We start from the raw sequence: 14,669 nt of genomic DNA on the forward strand, positions 1-14,669 counted from the left end.
GAAGCACATTTAAGTATTTATTAGTAAACCCAATTTTAAATGTATCTTTATGGACTGTTCGAAGACAGGTTAAGTACTCCTTCAGACTCTTGAAAATCTTAAATGATCCAAGCAACTCCTCTGAAGATCAAATTTTCAAAAATTCTTCACCAAGGATATCCTAAAAAAAAAAAAAAATTGAGACGCAAATACATGTATCATACATTCAGAACTTGGTAATAAACTCAATAAGCAATTCTGCATTGCTCTAAATTCTCCATTTCTGGAATCAGATTTAGATGTCAACATAAAACATGCGTCTTGAAATTTGACAAGGGTTTTTATAAATTTAGCTACTACGCAGAAACATCTTAAGACGTCAAAAATAAGCTGGAAACAGACTATCCTGTTTGCTATTAACTTCACTAATATTAATAAGCCATTAATAACTAATTTAAATACCCACAAGAGAAGGCACGCTAATCTAGAACAGTGACTAAATTCCCATTACCAGTAACAGCTTTTGGACAGAACTTCAGCAGTATTACCCTACCTTAGGTCACCTTTGTGCTTCCAGGTATTCAGCTGTCAGCAGTCTCTGCTCGAAGCATCCATCCACCTTTCTCCTAAACAAAAATTAGTTAAGACCAGTTCAGAGAAACTACACTTAACCTTGTCAGATTCAAGATTACACGTGAAAGCACAAACTGTTACTTGCGCAGTTCCTACACCAAAGATATCAAACTCAAAGGCAGGAAAAGGCTGCAAAGTGTTTAGTTTACGCCTTTTTTGACACCACATTCACTAGTTTCCAAAAGTGAACGGGCAACACAAAGGCTACTTGAAAATTCCCTAAGGACCGCTCTATCTGTGGCACAAAGCTGCTGACCCTAAATCAACTGGCTGGGATGACTTGTTAAAAGCTGGAGGGGGAGTTAACTAATTCCAGCTCATAATTTTTTTTTTTTTTTTTTTACAATTGAAAGTGCGACAGGCAGGTAATGGAAATTGATAGTTTTAAGTGGTTAAAATCTTAAAAATTCAACGCAACCGGTCCTTTCCGCAGAAACATTAAAACTCACCTGCAAATTTGGTGTTACTTTTTCGATTTCCGCCAAGCTCTGCACCTTAAAAGGCACTTTACTTCTAGGCTGCTTTCACACTGTGATAGGGTAGGCACACGTGCGGTTACCCGGCCGGGACTTTATCTTCCCACCAAAGAAATCCTCACTCATGTTAACTTCCCGGCACACGGTCGATGACCAATAAACTTAAAGGCATTAAAACCAATGCCCCTAATTCTTAGCACAGGAAAGCAGAATCTCCTGGGGTTCCCGACAACGTGGCCGAAGTCAGGCCAGGCCTCTGCCCTCCATGCACCCAGGGCGCGGGACTGCGGACCCGGCCCGGACTCCGCGGGCACGTCACCAGGCTCAGAGCGGCCGTGAGATCCTCTCCGGCGCCCGAAGCCACCCGCCATCTCGGACCCCGAAAAACAGAACACACCGACCCCAGCGCAGAGGAAAGGACCGCGAGCCCCTCCCACAATGTTTTTCTACCGTCGGAAGGACCCACTGTCCGCAGAGCGCGGGGAGAACGGGCTGTACCATCGGCCGCCGCGCGCTCGCGAGACGCCGCCGTGTGGCGGGAGGGCGAAGTGCCCAGGGATTAGCTGTGGGGCGGGTCTCCAAGCGGAAGAGGACTGAGCAGCGAGGGTTCGCCCCCTGCGCTCCCGTTCCTTTGTGCGCCCAGTCCTTTCCACGGAGAAGGTTTTATCCAGCGTGGACTCCCGTTCAACCTTCCAGTGCCAGCAGCATGTGGTCAGCGCTGAGCTGCACGTGTAGCCTAAAGGACTTGAGACCTCGTGTTCTGGGGAAGGACAGACAGAGCACCACCTCCAGCTGAGGAAGAGTAAGGTCATTCGTTCAAAAAATATTTATCGAGTACTTATTATGCTTCAGGCGCTGTCCTAAATACCTGGGATCAGGTGTGAATGAGACAGTGTTCCTGTCTCACTTTCTAGTTGGGCAAGAAAGACACCAAACAGGTAACACATGGACACTGATTCCAGATAGTGTAAACGCCAAGAATGAAACAAAGAGGGTAATGTGACAGAGCAGTGCTGTCCTATAGAAAAACAGTGCGAACCAAGAATGTAACTTAAATTTTTCTAACTATCACGTATAAGAGTAAAAAGAAACATTAATAGTAACTCAGTATATGCTAAATATTATCGTTTCGACACATAAACAATATAAAATTATTAATGCTATATTTCGCATGCTTTTATTCCTACTAAGTCTTAAGTGTCTAGTGCATATTTTATACTTCCAGCACATTGCATTCGGGCTAGTCACATTTCAAGTGCTCAGAAGCAGGCCTTGGCCATTGTGGCTAGAGCAGCCAGAGTGCGGAGTGACCTAAGATGAAGTGGAAGAGACAGCTAGGAGCAGCGTAAATAGAGCTTTGTACTTGTGGTAAGGAGTTGGGATTGTATGCTGTAATTTGAAATTGATTAATTATTACCACAGAAATAAAGCAAAGGTTGTTACTGGCTTTTTGCTGATAACTCATTGAAGGGATAGAGACTGCAGTGAGAAAAGCTGTATGGTAACAACTGGGTGTCTTTGCTCCTGTAAGTCCAGACAGACACTCATCCAAAGACCACATCCCAGAAACTTACAGCTGAGAAAAAGGAAAGGAAGAAAAAAAGAAAATAAAATTCAAGCTCATTGGCCAGTGGTCAGTACACAAAGGCTAGCCTGAATAATAACATCAACTTGGGGACAATAGAGACAGTGTCCATTCAGAAGGAGTAAATGTGTAATGATCGCAAGAAGGTAAATAACTCCAAGACCTTCATTAGGAAGTCAGTTTAACATCTAGGGGAAAGTTTGAGAAAGGAGGACAGTGCCCCCAAGAGTATCATTTAAAGGGTACAGTGTGGGGATTATAAAACCATTAACCTCGTCTTGCTGGGAAAAGTCAGGGAGAGGGAATTTCCTTAGGCCGGAGCAGCCAGCAGACCTAGGTTTAAATCCATCTCTGACAGTTCCCTTAGGTAAATGACCGTCTCTCTGAGCCCAAGGTTCCTCATTTTCGGCATAATAACTATAGCCATGAACTATATAGGTTAGTTTAAAAAATTAAGTAAGGTTTGTGGAATCATCTAGCACTGTGCAATACATAATAAAAGCCAATAAATGACTCTCATGAGCTAGGCTCTTCCTCTCATTTACTGCTGCCGAGGTACGGAAGCTTCTTGAATTGAGTTCTTCAGGAAGGGGGAAATACGCTGCTGTTTTCTTTGAATGGCTTGACATTTTTGCTCCTACCTTACTCTTTTTTGTTTTACCCTTTATATATCTTCCCTAAATACTGGGTCATTCAGGAGTGGGTAGAGGGGAGACATTTGCTGCAAATATTGGATCAGTGTTGGTGTCAGGAAATCAGTTCACAATTCATCATCTTCCTTTCTGCTTTAACCTCAACATCCTGGTAAGAAAAACCTAATGATTAAGCAAAGGCAAGCAGAAAGGACATGAGAAAAAAAGGGATTTTTCTACCTAGTCTCCCCTCCACCCTTGCCTTTTGGGGCTGCAGCATTATGTACAAGGTACATAGGGTATTAGTGCAAACATGGAATGACCTCAGTTTCCCGGTGATAGGCAGGTTAATGGTCCCCCAAAGATGCCCACATCTTAATCCTCGGAACCTGTGAATATGCTTCATTCAATGTGCCTTAATAAAAGACACATTGCAGATGTTAGGGACTAAGACTGGAGATAAAAATTGAAAAGAAGGGAGAAGACTTAGAGATGTAGCAGAAGAGAAGGCAGGAGAGGGACCCAACCTTCCTTGCTAGCTTTGAAGATGAAGGAAGACAATCTTAGAAGCCAAAGAATGCCAACAGCCTCCTCTTGAAGCTGGGAATGGCCCTCCACTGACAGCCAGCAAGGAAACGGATTTCATTTCTACAATTGCATGTAACCGGATCTTTCCAACAACTTGAATGAGCATAGAAGCACATTGTCGCCTAGTCTCCAGAAAACACAGCCCTTTCAATGCCTTGATTTTTGCCCAGCGAGACTCACGGCAGACTTCTGATCTACAGAGCTGTGATAATAAACTTGTGTTGTTTTAAGCCATTAAATTTATGTTAATTTGTTATGGCAGCAAGAGAAAACTAACAACCCTTTAAGGGATGGAGAGTGAGAAGTGAGCTGTTTACTTACCCCTACTGCTCATCCCACTCTCATCAGGATTATATGTAAGATTTTGCAACTAAGCTATGTACATTTCATTTTAAGTGCTTAATTCATATAGGGTTGACTCATTTTTAGTGGGTGCTGGGGACTCAATTTATGTCCAGCTGATATTAAACAATTTGAATACTTTTTATAATTTAAAATAATTTGTAGATTCGAGGTTTTTTTTTTTTTTTTTCCTTAAACAATCATATCATCTGTAGAAGCTTTATTTCTTCTTTTCCAGTTCGTATACCTCTCATGTGTGTCTCTGTGTGTGAGAATGCCCAGGCGAGGACCTCTAGAAATGTTGAATAGAGTGATAATGGTAGACATGTGTGTCTTGTTTGTGATTTTTAAAGGAATGCTCTTAAAGTTTCAGCATTTCTTTGAATGTGAATGGTATTCTTATGTCTTTCCTGTTTATGGGGTTAGAGAAGTTTCTTTCTATTTATATTTCTAGTTTGCTAAGCTGTTTTTAATATCAAATGAATGTCGACTTTTATTAAATGTGTTTTCTGCCTCTAAAATTAGCATAAAAGTTTTTCTTTCAACTATTAATGAGGCTACTGCATGAAAACAATTCTAATGTTGAACCAATTTTACATTTCTGGAGGAAACCAAACTTGTCATTTAAAAATATATTTTGTTTGGAATTATTGCACTTACGTTTATGGATGAGATGGGGCTGTGGTTATCATTCTCATATCATCTTTGATAGTTTTAATGTTAAAATTATGCAGGTATCTACTTAATACTTGTAGTTTGTTTCTGAAAATCGGATGTTCTGTGCAAAAACGTTATCTGGAAGCCTATTTTCAATGGGTTACTTGTTAACCCAAACCGATTTCATACAATTAACTAAAATATAGTAAACAAACCTCTATTAAATATGAAACTATAATTTTAGACTGTAAATGTTCAAAACTGTGTTTCCTGATGCCAAACAATATAGCTGTTAACAAATAGTTGCGTTGTCAGCGGTAACACATTCTCTTTCATCATTATTTCTTTTCCACTTGCTTTGCTTCCTTCTCCACTAAGTTCTTTAACACTTTCTTGATGTTTTTGGTTTTCATTCTACAAAACTAGAGAAAAAAAAGGGCAGTACGATATACGAAAGGCACTGTGGAGATGTGTCAGACAATAATTCACCCTGGAGATGATACTCTAATGCTTCTTTTATCGCCAGTGGCATTTGTGTGGACCATCTCCTTCACTGACATTCAGTACACTTTTTGATTTGCTCACACTTGATGGGGATGGTTTACTAATTGTGTTTGTAATGTAATTCTCAAGACATTCTGCACACTTGTTTTGTTGTTGTTGTTGTTGTTTTCTTTCCTGCTTGTTATTGGTAAATATGTCGTAGTAAGTTTTGGGGAACGAAACACAATTTTCCTTTATAAATATCAGTTGAAATGTTGTTGCGAAAGAGATATATATGTTGTATGATGTTGGATGTTAAATACAAGAGGTAATTTACTGAGAAAACATTAATCAGGAAAATGCTCTGTGGATATTCCTCTACTGGCTTTGCAAAATTAGACTTTTCCTCTATTTCTTTTCTCTGAAAAATTTAATATACCGTCGATTATTTTTTCGCTTTTAAAATAAACCTCACTTTTGAAACTATCTGGGTCTAGTATTTTCTTTGTGGGAAGATTTTGAAATACTGATTCAATGTCTTTCGTGGTCGTAGGGCCATTCAGGCTTTTTCTTTTTTAGTCAGTTTTGGTAAGTCATCTTTCCTAGGAATGTGTCCATTTCTGCCATGTTTTTAAATTTGTTGGCAGAAAGTTGTTATATTTTTTTCCCTCACCCCAACCGATTCTCTAATTCTCTGACACGAACTAGGTGCCCAGCAATTCAGTTCAATTCTGACACTAATTCCTGGAGTTGTCATCAGACTCCACAAGTTAAGGGCTCAGTCCCACAAGACGGCCCCCATTTCATTTGCCAGTGACAGTGGGGTGCCCAATCTACCCATACTTCTGCCTAGCTGACTACAAATTTGGGGATTCCCATGACCCTCTCCCCAACCTCAGGTTTGATAATTCACGAGAATAATTCACAGAACTCAGGAAAACATTTTACTTGCTACTATCAATTTATTATAGAGAATACAACTCAGGAACAGCCAAATGGAAGAGATGTATAGGGCAAGGTGCTAGTATGTAGATGTGTTAACGAACCCAGAAGCCCCCTGAACCTCAGTGTTCACAAGTTTTTATGGAGGTTCCCTTATGCAGCCACAGTTGATTAAATCATTGGCTATTGGTGATTAAATAAAACCTCTAGCTTCTCTTCCCTTCCCAGAGATGGTGGTTGGGTGGGTAGGCTGAAAGTTCCAACTCTCTAGTCACATGGTATTTCCCCTGACAAGGAGCCTCATCTTGAAGCTAGCAAGGAAGTCCCATGTAGAGTCACTTTACTGACATAAACTTGGCTATGATTGAAAGGGGCTTGCCATGAATTGCAAAAGATACTTCTATCACTTATGAAATCCAAGGGTTTGGGGAGCTCTGTACCAGAACCAGGGACAAAGACTGAATATCTATATTTTATTACACTTCACTTATATTACCTTGTATTTTTATTTTATATTTATTTATTTCAGATCTTTTTCATTTCTTAATGCAGATATTTATGGCTGTAAACTTCCTTCTTACAACTGTTTATGCTGAATCCCATAAATTTTGGTGTGTTATATTTTATTTTCATTTGTCTTGATTTTTTTGATTAATCTCTTGGTTTCTTCTTTGACCATTGGTTGTTTGGTAGCATGTTGTTTAATCGCCACACATTTACGAATCTTCCAGTTTTCTTCTTGTAATTGATTCCCAGTTTTATATCATTATTGTCAGAAAAGGTACTTGATATGATTTCAGTCTTAAATTTATTAAGACTTGTTTTGTAGCCTAACATGATCTAACCTGGAGAATGTGCCATGTGAACTTGAGAGTAATGTGTATTTTCTGCTTTTGGATGGAATGTCCTGCACATATCTGTTAGGTCCACATGGTCTGATCTGTAGTTTTAAGTCCAATGTTTCCTTATTGATTTTCTGTCTGGATTATCTATTAATTGATGAAAGTGAGGTACACTACTATTGTATTGCTATTACTCCCTTTAGTTCTGTTAGTATTTCCTTTCTATATCTAGGTGCTCTTATATTGGGTGCATAAATATTTACAATTACTATCTTTTTTGATTGATCACTTTATCATTATATGATGACCTTCTTTGTTTCTTATTACGGTCTTTGTGTTAAAGTCTATTTTGTCTGATATAAGTGTGGCTACCCCAGCTTTCGTTTATTCTCCAGGTTAGGGAATATCTTTTTCCATCCCTTCCCTTTAATCTATGTGTGCCCTTAAAGCTGAAGTGAGTCTCTTATAGGTAGAATATAGTTGGGTCTTATTTTTTTTTTTTTTATTCATTCAACAACTCTATGTCTTTTGATTGGAGATTTTAGTATATTTACATTTAAAGTAATTATCAATTGTTATGGACTTATTGGTAGTTTAGTTGTCTTCTGGCTGTTCTGCAATTCCTTTCTTCCTTCTCTTGCTCTCTTCCTTTGTGATTTGATGCTTCTCTGTAGTGGTATGCTTAGATTCCTTTCTCTACCTTTTGTGTATCTATTAAAAGTTTTTGCTTCGTTCTTATCATGAGGCTTACATAAAACATCCTAGAATTATAATAGTCTATTTTAAACTGAGAAAAACTCAAGTTTAAGTACCTAGAATTATAATAGTCTATTTTAAACTGAGAAAAACTCAAGTTTAAGTACATTCAAAAGCTCTACATTCTTAACCCCATCCATATTTCATATTTTTGGAGGCACAGTTTACATATTTTTATATTGTGTATCCATTAACAAATTATTTTAGTTATAATTATTTTTACTTTTGTCTTTTAACTTTTGTACTAGATTTATAAGTAATTAGCCCACCACCATTACATTAGATTATTCCAAATTTAACAATATATTTACCTTTAGTAGTGGTATACTTTCCTGTATTTTTCTGTTACTAGTTAGTGCCCTTTCATTTCAGCTTAAAGAAATTACTTTAACATTTCTCGTAAGGCCAGTCCAGTGATGAAGAACTCTCTCAGCTTTTATTGTCTGGAAAACTTTTTCTCTCTCCTCCAGTGCCGAAGGACAGCTTTGCCAGAGAGAGCACTCTTAGTTGGCAATTTTGTTCTTTAAGCACTTCAAATATATTGTGATACTCCCTTCTGAACTGCAAAGTTTCTGCCAAATGGTTGTTTTTTTGTTTTGTTTTGTTTTTTTTCTTGCTGCTTTTAAGATTCCTCATCTTTACCTTTCAACACTTTAATTATAATGTGTTTTTGTTTTGGTCTCTTAGGTTTATTTTATTGGAACTCTCTGGACTTTGGGTCTGGATATCTGTTCCCTTCCCCAGGCTGGGGGAGTTTTTATTATTTCTTCAAGTAAGTTTTCTGTCCCTTTTTCTTCCCTCCTTCTGAGACCCCTATCATCAAATATTGGTCGACTTGACAATGTCCCATAAGTCCTTCAAGCTATGTTCAATATATTTTCTTTTCGCTCCTCTGATGAGGTGAATTCCATTGCTTTGTTTTTGAGTCACTGATCCTTTCTTTTGCTTCCAATTGTTACAGTCTTGTGGAACCAGTGAACATAACCCACGCTGGCCACCAGAGCCAGGTGATCAAGGGGTATCTTTTGGGTGATAGCCAAAAAAAATTGGAGCCTAAGACATACACATAAGCTCCTTTCCAGGAGATACTAGTGACCTGAAGGGAGATGATGAAGATGGCACCTACGGGCCTCCCTGGTCTCTGGAGGGTATTGCAGTCAGCCCCTTGGTGTGTGTTAAATTAGAAGCTTACCACTCAGTTTGTGCCTATTAAGATATGCAAAGAAGTGTCTTTCACAGAAAAACTCATCAGATTTTAGTCTACTGATTCTGTGCTGAGCCCTAGGGTGTAGCCACAGTGAGTCTATGAGAGCCTCTAAATTGTCTCTTAGTTCCCGTGTGGGGCTCATGGATGCAAGCCCCACTGGCTTTCACAACTAGATGTTTTGGGTGCCCATCTCTCAGGTAGCAGTCTTAAGAGTTGAGAAACCAGATGTGGGGTCTAAACCTTCATGTCTCAGGGAGGACGGGGCAGGGGGAGGGTGGCGGGAGGTGGGAGGAGGGATGTGGGAGGAGGGAGGTGGGGGGGCTGGTACGAGCTCCCTCACAGTGCGTGTATGCTGCTGCGCCCCAGGGGCGGGGGTTTATGGTGAGCTTGTTTCTCAGCCTCTTTTTTCTGTTTTGATGTGTGTTTTTTTCTCATTTGCTCATTGTGTAGGAGTTACTCAGGTAGTTTCTGGATTTCGTTCAGAGGGAATTATTCTATTTGTAGCTATAGATTCAGTGTGTCATGGGAGGAGGTGAGGTCAAGAGCCTCTTATGTTACTGTCTTGAACCAGATCATAACACTGAGTTTCTAATGTCAGTTATTAGAAATTATTTTTCTAGGATTTCTCTTTGATTCTTTTTTGGATATCTTTCAAACAGATATTTGTGGTATCTTTTGTTCCTTTGTTATGTCCCCTCTCTTATTTCTCAAAATATATTGAACACTCTTATTTGATAGCCTGTAAGTCAGAAGTTGGAATAGTCTAACTCTGTTTCAGTTTACTGGGACTTTTTCTTTTCTCATGGGTTTGTGATTTTTTTTTTAAATTGTGAGCATATGTTCTTTGGAAGTTGAATTGTAACCATTTGGGTCTATTCCTTTAAAAAGGATTTACATTTGGTATCATTGGATCCTAGGGGCACCACTGACCTGGGAGCACTGCGAGTCCATCCTGCCTGTTCCATGTGGGGTAGGATGTGCCCTTTTCTATGTGAGGGAGGTCTGGTGTTCATAAATTTCAAGGGAAACTTTTCCCTCCTATTTTATCCTTCTCCATAAAAATGTATAGGCTAATTATCTCTATTGCTTCTCTCTGTAGGGTGATACTCTCCTTCCCATTCGCTTCTTGTGAGAATGTTACCTTTCAGGGAACACCGCTTTATACCTGGGTCATCAGTTCTACTTCCCACCTTGCTCAGGCCTCATGTCTTATCTCCTAAATCCCATATGGCCCTATGAAGCCTAAGTCCTAAGCCTCCAGGGTTATAGGTAGATGTCCCAGGCAAATGTCAGCTCCAGAACTTGCTTTGGATTCATGCTATATTTTATTTGTGGCCTCTGAGGACTTCCCCTATTTTTCAACCAATTTATTCATGCATTTAGAATGATATTTTAAAATATTTTGTCCAAGATTTTTAATTATTCTGAATTAGGGGATTTTCCTGCATATCTCTCCTGCCATATTGCAAGCACAAAATACCTTTTGAATTTCTTAATCTGTGTATTACTTGAAAAACCACCCATCTTAAGAACATCGTAAGGGCTTATCACTAATCCAGCTTTTTCTACTAACAATGTATGTATAAAGGTAACAATTCTTCCCCAAATAATTTACAATTTAGAGTAACTCTCACAAAGTCTCTTTCTTAAGGTAACTTGGTCAGATTCTTTAGGAACCTAATAAAATTATTCTGAAGTTCATTTGAAATAAGTGATGAAAATAGCCAGAATGACTTAGAAAAAGAAGAGTAATGATGGAAGACTAACTCCTTCCTTAATACTAAATATTTAACATAGTCTAATATTAAATATTAAAAGAGAGTCTAAACTTTATAAGATAATTAAATCAACATGGTAATGGCACAGGCATTCACCTATCAAAGCAATGGAAGATATAACTCATGAACAGTTCTTATTATATTTTAAATCTTAACATGTCTTAAAGCAAACCTCCCAAATCAGCAGAGAAGGGAGGGCTTAATCCACACATGTTGCTGGCAAGAGTAACTTGTCATATTAAAAAAGAGTTTTACTTGATATAAAGCAAAATGAAACTTACATAGTTTAAAGAATTAAATGAGAAAAATCAAATGATAGAAAGGCTAACAAAATACATGTTTGATTGTAGAAACGTCTTACTCGACTTAAAAATCATTGGCTGTTTCTGGAAAGTGGCAAGAATTTGGTTACGATGAATGATGAAGTGGTAGAGAGACTTATCTTGCTTTTCGACTATAAGAAAGTATTACCTTTCAAAATAAGAAATAAAATTTATTTTAAAAATTAATCATTGAAAAGAGTAAGAAAATGATTGATAATCTTGATTTGAAATTTCAAACTTTTCTGAAATTTTCTTGAAATTTAAAACTTTTCTGCCTTTAATAATTAAAGAGAATTTCCATTTTCAATTGGCCAAATTCTTATAATAAATATAATTATAACAAGTATAATCCTTATTAATAATAATGTTGATCCACCTGAACACTGAGAATCCAGTAGAATGAAAAACAAAAAGAGATATTTCACAAAAGAGAAACATGAATTTTAAAACATACCCATAAGTATTAATACCTTAAGGAATTCTATGAAAAATATTTTTTGGAACACTACTCATTTGTAATAATATTATTTGACCCTTAAATTTCCAGTTTCTTTTTCTGATATTTATATGTTGATTTTTTTTTTAAACTAAAAGCTAGGTAGGTCCATGTTTAGAGAGATCTTATCTCTTCCATTTTGTTCTTATTTCAGAGTGTGAATGGGCTTAAATTGTCTTCTTATAAATTTTTCATTATGAATTTACTAATCATTATGCTTGATATGTTCATATATAAATAATATGTGTGAATAAGATGTAGTTCATATTTACTTAGTTAACAAAGACTATGTAAAATCTCTTCTGCATCACCATTTTAGAGCTCTTACCAGAGTACTGACTTAGTATTGCTAAATGAATGTTAATCCAAGAAATTCCTTAATTGTCTGATGTTAGTACAAGAAGAAACCACCAGGTGGCAGTACAAGCCAAGCACAAAACTGTAGTTCATAGATGCACATACAGTTACACTTTAACTGAAATTAAATTAGTAATTGAATATATTTGAGTAAAATTACGCCACCACCTCAGGTGTTTTTTAAACCTGGTTTTATATTAGTTTTTCAGATATGAGGCTTTCTTTTCTTTCTCTTTCTTTTTTTTTTTTAAACTGCTCTAGTGGAATTGGAAAGATCTGTTTTAATATGTTACTTGGAGTAAACCTGAAAGAAAATCTAATGCCTTCCAGTTCAGACAAAATGAAACATCTCTGAGTCGTAAGATTCCCTGTGCCCCAGAACTATATGTCCTAAGCCAATCAGGAAGATAAAGCTGGTGCTTTAGTCAGGAGCCAGCCTGCCAGGAAATATATACATAGCAAGTGGGGTTGAATTATAAATAGACATTTATTTTGTGGGTTAGACAGCTAAATCTGTCTAATTTTTTTTAAGGTAGGTATGACTTGATTGCAGTGCTTAGTCACATATCTGCAAATAAATAGTTGCTAGATAAAAATATGATTTTTTTTTTTTATTTTTATGACTAAATATATGTGGCATGTGTTTCATGTCCATATATTTCCCAGGGTATTTTTAGAAACATCTGTTTTCATATCAGTAACTTAGCTCTTTTATGGTGCCGGAGTCTTTCTTTGGGGGAGCAGACAGTGGTGGAGGGTGTTCTTTGAGGCAGACAGGTGCTCCTGTGGAACATGGACTAGCTTGTACAGCACAGAACCCAAAACCTGGATTTCTAATCAGTGACTTTAGTCGTATTAATGTTACATTCGTTTTAGCCACTGCAAGAGCATTCCAAGCTGCTTCATTAGAGATTTGAAATCTCTCAGCTGAATAAATTAAATCCCTGAGTACTGAGGAACCTTGAAATTGAGCACACAGAACCTCTATCAGGCATCTGTGAGAAATCGTAAAGAGGCCAAGAAGGGCTAAAAGATTCTGATCCTTCAAACTTTCAAACAGAGGAAGAAATAATTTCAACAAACTCTGGTCCAAAATAACAAACATGTTCTCAATTATATCCATAATATACTATCAAATAAATGATTGATGAGTCCTTGAAACAACATCACTTATTCATGATAAGTCAGAATGGTTTCAACATCTATCACAGCAAACTTTCTTTTTTAACAAAGTGTCCAGACCTCCAGAGCTGGCAAGGGTGGAGAACCTTGAAATATGAATTTGAACAAGGCACTTGACAAAGTCTCATACTACTTCTCTGACTGAATTGAGATGTGTCATTATGTATATTGACAATTAAGTGAATAGCTACCAAGGGGATACTGTTTAATGGAGGGATGTTTCTAGGAATGTCCTCAGTCTCTTTTCTTTAATCCTTTTTATTGGTGATTTGGTTGAAGATATTAAATTCACTCTTATAAAATCTGAGATGATATGAAATTAAAGAACATAAATGGTATAATCAGAATTCTAAAATCTTTGGCTAATTGACCCTGGCAAGTCTTAGCAGAATGATTTTAAAGAGAACATATGCAAAGGCCACTGCTTGTGTCCTATAATCGGCAGTGTATATACAGAGTAAGTCATATCTTAGTTGTGGCACATCTGGAAAAGACTTAAGGAAGTATAGTTGGCAGTAGATATGGTATAAATCAGCTGTGTACCATGGCTGTCAGCAGAGTAAATGTTAACTTAGATTTGATTAATCTGAGGAAGGAAACTTATTTTACACTTAATATAAGTTAATAAATTCTATATTAATAAGAGCGTGGCATGGCACAGAAGAGAGGAGATGCCCCTCTTCTACTGGCTGGACCTCCCTTCAGTTCTAGGTTCAGGTGGGGCATAGGTAGGCTAGGGACTGTTCGGGAAAGGGATGAGCAAGATAACAAGAGTAATAGACGCTGTGTTATAAAGGGAGTGGCCGAAGGAATTGGGTTTAGAAAATGCAGTATCAGGAGATGGAGTGACACTGGCTTCACATATTTGGAAGTCTGTCATTGTGAGGGATTATTGTTCTTTTTGATCCTAAGGGATCAAATTAAGATCAAGGGTGTGGAAGCCTTAAAGAGAAAGTTCTGAGCGTCATATAATGACTTTCTGATGGTTGGAAGCAGTCCCAGATAAGAACAAACTGTTTCAAGAGATGGTGATTTTTTTGTCATTAGAGTGTTCAAGCATGGATGGATAAGAACTTGGAAATGTCTTAGCAACTGATAGATAGTTGAATTTAAAAGTTCTTCCCATTCTGAAAGTTTATGGTTATTTTATTAATCTATTATTAAGCTAATAGGAATCCTTAAGAAAGGACATCTTTGAAAATTTCTCAATATTATTTTATCCCTGTAATCCTAATATGTTTAATCGTCGTTGTTTTCTTTTCAATGTTTTTATTTAGCAGTCAGTACCAGGATTTTAAATGTCATCTCTATAACTAATGTCTCAGAGACATGGTGAAAGCCCCAATGCCAAGATTAACAAAATAGATACCAAATCCTAAAGAGATTACCTAAACGGGTTGTGTTAAATGAT

General features: G+C 37.4%; 2 long non-coding RNA genes and 1 other non-coding gene across 5 annotated transcripts in view; 1 reads left to right on the top strand and 2 right to left on the bottom strand.

Moving 5' to 3' along the window:
* Positions 1 to 4: 4 nt before the first annotated feature.
* On the bottom strand, positions 5 to 1,502 carry LOC107512083. Its single transcript, XR_001597201.2, has 3 exons — positions 1,062 to 1,502; positions 533 to 605; positions 5 to 160 (listed from the first exon to the last, which is right to left on the bottom strand). It is a non-coding gene; the product is annotated as an uncharacterized LOC107512083 (long non-coding RNA).
* Positions 685 to 818, bottom strand: LOC118607189. The gene has a single exon (XR_004952727.1). It is a non-coding gene; the product is annotated as a small nucleolar RNA SNORA13 (small nucleolar RNA).
* Positions 1,503 to 1,606: 104 nt separating the features above from the next.
* The window catches only part of LOC118606530, a 255,284-nt gene continuing 242,221 nt past the window's right edge, over positions 1,607 to 14,669 (top strand). For 2 of the 3 annotated variants that reach the window (XR_004952493.1, XR_004952494.1), the window contains exon 1: positions 1,609 to 1,890. This is a non-coding gene — a long non-coding RNA (uncharacterized LOC118606530). Of the gene's footprint in view, positions 1,891 to 14,669 lie in introns of all 3 variants that reach the window. The other variant, XR_004952492.1, reaches the window with a different exon arrangement.

This window comes from Rousettus aegyptiacus, unplaced genomic scaffold (assembly GCF_014176215.1).
Source record: "Rousettus aegyptiacus isolate mRouAeg1 unplaced genomic scaffold, mRouAeg1.p scaffold_m13_p_8, whole genome shotgun sequence".
Lineage (NCBI taxonomy): Eukaryota > Metazoa > Chordata > Mammalia > Chiroptera > Pteropodidae > Rousettus > Rousettus aegyptiacus.